Consider the following 4,793-nt stretch of genomic DNA (forward strand, 5'->3'; position numbering starts at 1 on the left):
TGTGTTCAGTTAACATGAGGGAAAGCAGGGTGCTCTGGGCCAGGAAAGCCAGGGTGAATGCTGTCAGCAAGCCCTGGATCAAGCTGCACCTGGGATAACACCTCCATCTCTCTGTTACGCAAGTCAATTTGAGCTCTCTCTTTTTTCCCACCGAAGTTGTCTGTTTCTAGCAACAGAAAGAATCTTGGGTGGGAGAGAAAGGAAATTTGTTTCTGCAACCCAGATCTGCCTACCCCTACAGTGGTGTAGGCATCAGACGAAGTTCTAGTTTCCAAAGCATGCACGACACCCCAGCTTCTTCTGTGTGCATGGTTATTTCCACACGTGCATGTGGCTGCATCCATGCATAATTTTTAATGCTAGTATGCACATTTCTCAGATGCAGAAAAAAATATCTCTTTCTCAAATACCTACATGACACAGACCTCACTTGTCACAAAGACAGCAACTTCCTAGGTAATTATATAGGTCTGTGAAGATAACCATAGCAACCTGGCAGGCTCTGAGGCATGATGTCATGCAGGTCGCCCTGACTGGGGAGATGCTGATGTTAATATAGTCTCTGCCTAGGTCCTGGTGACTTTCGTTTGCTTCAACTGCTCTTTTTAGACAGCATCCCCTGCTAGTTAGTGGTTGCCAAATTTTTAATTTTATGGACTGATAATATGTCCAAGCAGAAAAGGCAACACAGAGATGTCAGTATTTTTTTTCTAAGTGAGAGCATTTAACAAGAGATAAAACAACCAAACAGCTATTGCTAGCATTTCATCTTTGAAATAAATACATGGCTTTAGGGACTCTGGCTGGCTAGACATTGGGGCAGAGCCAGGATGTCCACGCGAGGGGATACAAAGGGACTGAGCACAGCTCTCCACTGCCAAGCCAAGCGTCCTGCAAGCACATGCTGTGTCCACGTGGGTGAAAATGTATGAATATTCATCTTTATACAAAGGGATTTCCTGCTGGCTATGCAGCAGTAGGGTCATGCCTGCCTAGAAGGCACAACCTTTCTAATCTGTACAAGATTCTTTTGGAGCTGGCAATAGCTCTGCACTGTATTAGTCTGCTTTATTTAAAAAAAAAAAAGTCACTAGGGTTGGGCTTTAACCAGTGCCTGACAATTACACGTATGCATTCCATGGATGCTACATGGTTATGGAAACTCCATCACGAGCCGTTTCTGGTCTGCAAGCTGTCAGTAAGGCTAGCCCAGAGCAAACTGTGAAATCACACAGAATGGAATTTTCTTGCCTTACTGGTTCCCAAATGGAAGGGAGTGGGGAGCAAGACCGGCAAAGCCTCTTCTGCTTACTCTCTTCAGGGACAGCCAGGAAACCAGCCTGTGCAAGTGTCTGCTATGTGCCAGGTAAGGCCCTAGACATTAAAAGATGATCTCATCTAATTCAGTTTCAAAGGCCATTCACCATGAGCTGTCCCTCTAGTTTTGCTGACAGGGCTCTCGGTGGCCTGGCATTTGCCTATTAAGCTAGACTGACTGGACACTACGGTCTGGGAGCTCTCCTGTTTCTCTCTTCCCAGTGCTAGGTTTATAAGAGCAAACCATCATGCTTGACTTCTTTATGTTGTTTCTGGGGAACAGACTTTAAGTTCCATCTTTGTACAATGAGCGCTGAGCTATCTCCCTAGCCCCAGACACTGTATATCCCCTTACACGCCCAGCTTCTTTTGCTCAGCCTTGTCTGTGAAACCTGCTGGGCTTGTCCTATGCAATGCTCTCATTTCTGCTTATGTCCATGTTTTCAGGTGCAGCTGTAAAGGGGCAATAACTTTTACAAGTATATGGGCAAGTTGTTGTCCCGAGTCGTCTGTGATCTGGGCTTGTCTGTATGTTCCCTCTTGATTAATCTCAGCTGACACATTTTGGCCTGAAAAAGGGAAGCGAGAGGCAAGCAAGCAAGAAGTGCTTGCTGACTGGAGCCTGGTATGGCTGTCTCCTGAGAGGCGCTGCCAGCACCTGACTGAGACAGATGCAGATACTCACAGCCAACCATTGGACTGAACTCAGTGAACCCAATGGAAGAGCGAGGGGAAGGACTGAAGGAGCTGAAGGGGATTGTAACCCCACAGGAAGAACAACAGTGTCAACTACCCCAACTCCTCAGAGCTCCCAGGCACTAAACCACCAACCAAAGAGAACACATGGGGGAGGTGGGTCCATGGCTCCAGCAGCACATGTAGCAGAGGATGGCCTTATCTGGCCTCAGTGGGAGGGGAGGCACTTGGTCCTGTGGAGGCTTGAAGCCCCAGAGAAGGGGGATGCTAGAGGGGTGGGGCAGGAGTGGGAGGATGGGTGGAGGAGCACCCTCTTAGAGACAAAGAGGAGGGGGGAGGGGGAGAGTTTGTGGAGGGGAGACTGGGAAGGGGGACAACATTTGAAATATAAACAAAATAATTAATACTTTTTAATTAAAAAAATTAAAACAAAGCAAAACGTCAAAGTACATACTCTTTGGGAAGAGAAGGAAAGAACAACGTTGAGCTCCTTCTCCATGACTTCATCCAAGACACGGATTAAACAATAGGACTGGAAAATGGATCAGCGGGCAAAATGCTCACGGCACAAACACAAGGATCTGAGCTCAAATCCCAGGACCTGTGTAAAAAGATGGATGTGGCTACACACATTCCTGTAAGTCCAGGGCTCTGAGGGTTGGAGACAGGATGACCATTGGTGTCTTCTGGCTGCCAGTTGAGCTCCAGGCCCAATGAAAGATCAAGAGGAACCAATACTGTGGCCTCCTGGCCTCTGGGATCTGGGGACGGCATAGGATATGATGTCAATCCCTAGCCTTCCACTGCTAACTGAAGCAGCGCCGTGTGGCTTCTAACAACTGAAGCAGTACTGTGTGGTGTGGCTCTCTCTAACAACTGAAGCAGCGCTGTGAGACAGGTGCTCAGTAAATGTTTGCGAACAGTAAATGGACCATAGAGAAAAACCACTTAATGACAGAAGGGAGTAGTTTTCGTGGAGTGATTTCCTTCTTAGTTTTGTTTAGAACTCTGTCCTGGGATCCTCCGGGGATCCGCATGACCACACTGGCATAGACTTCAGGCTTCTCACCTAAAGCATCTTTGCCGACAGAAAACATCTGCAGCATTGCCATGGGCGTGTGGTGATTTCAGACAGCAGACCAGAGTCTGAGCCTTGTGAGAGCCCTTCAGAGGCGAGAGAGACAGAGTCACTGAAGGCGCCAATTATAATTGCCATGGTGAATCCTGTTTGTTCTTTTAAAATCTCATGAGGGGCTGAAGGGAAGCTAAGGGTTAAGAGTGCTTGCTGCCTTTGCAGAGTACTCTTAGAACCTATGTTAGCAAGCCCATGATCAATTTAACTCCAGTTCCAGAGGATCTGACTCCCCTTTCTGGTCTCTACAGGCACCTGTACTTATGTACATCTCTCCCCATATACATAATTTAAAACAAAATAGATTAAAAAAATAACATATGAGGCCAAAGCAGATGCTAGGTGCTATACTAAACACTTGAAATGCATAAGTTCACTTAATGCTCACAAATGAATGCCACGCTTCATTTTACAAATAGGTGGCGGCAGGGAGTAAGGGGTGGGGGTAGAGACATGGCTTGATTTGTAAATGTTTGCTTTGCAATCAGAAAGATCTGGGTTTGATCCTCAGGAGCCATATAGAACCCTGGGTGTGTGGTGTGTGATTGTTATCCCAGCTCCGGGGAAGTGAAGACAGACAGACACCTGGGCCCTGTCGCCTGCCAACCTAGCCAGGTCATGAGCTCTAGCCAGTGAAAGACCCTGTGTTTGAGTGGATGGCTCTGAGGAATGGTACCCAGTGTTGATCTCTGTCCTCCAAACAATGCACACATGTACACCTCCATCCGCAGGCAAACATGCACATACATGTGTGTACATACCATAAACACAAAAGTGAGGTGGCTATTTCTTGAGAGAGCATCCTGCCTACGTGTGGTGATTATGTCATATATCAACTTGACTATATTACACAATGTCCATTTTAAATGGGATTATTCTGTTGTTTCTGTGAGTGTGCTTCCAGATGAAACTGTATGGTGGTTTGCATGAGAGTAGCCCCCAGAGTCTCATATATTTGAATGCTAGTTCCCCAGCTGGTAGAACTGTTTGGGAAGGATTAGGAGGTGTGGCCTTGTTGGAAGAGGTGTGTCACTGGGGTGTCATTTCCAATTAGCTCTCTTTCTCTGCCTTGTGTCTGTTGTCTCAACATGTAAACTCTCAGCTACTTCTCTAGTACCATGCCTGCCTGCTGCCATGCTCCCTGCCATGATGGTCATAAACTCACCCTCTGAAATTATAAGCTCCCAATAAACTCTTCATTCTATAAGCTGCCACAGTCAGTGTGCCTTAGCACAAGATAGAAAAGTAACTAAGATAGACTGCCATTAAAATCAGTAGACTAAGCAAAGAAGACTGCTTCCTTCAGTGGTTGGGCCTTGCACAAGTGTTTGAGACACAAGCAGAAGACAGAGGCAGAGGAAAAGTTTGCTCTTTGTGCTCAGCTGACTTTGGGCTGGGACATTGGTCCTCTCTAGGCTTTGGGCAGGCAGATACCTGATAGATGGAACCTCTCCTCAATGCTTTCCTGTGTCCCTGCTTACTGACTGCAGATTTTAGGATTTAGTTTGCTTATCTTCATGAGTCAATTCTAGATAGAGGGAAGGATGGGTGGATGGGTGGATGGGTGGATGGGTGGATGGGTGGATGGGTGGATGGATGGATGGATGGGGAGAAAAATGGGTGTGTGAATGGGTTGATGGATGGATGG

The sequence above is a fragment of the Mus musculus genome, chromosome 2, assembly GCF_000001635.26.
Source record: "Mus musculus strain C57BL/6J chromosome 2, GRCm38.p6 C57BL/6J".
NCBI classification, from domain to species: domain Eukaryota; kingdom Metazoa; phylum Chordata; class Mammalia; order Rodentia; family Muridae; genus Mus; species Mus musculus.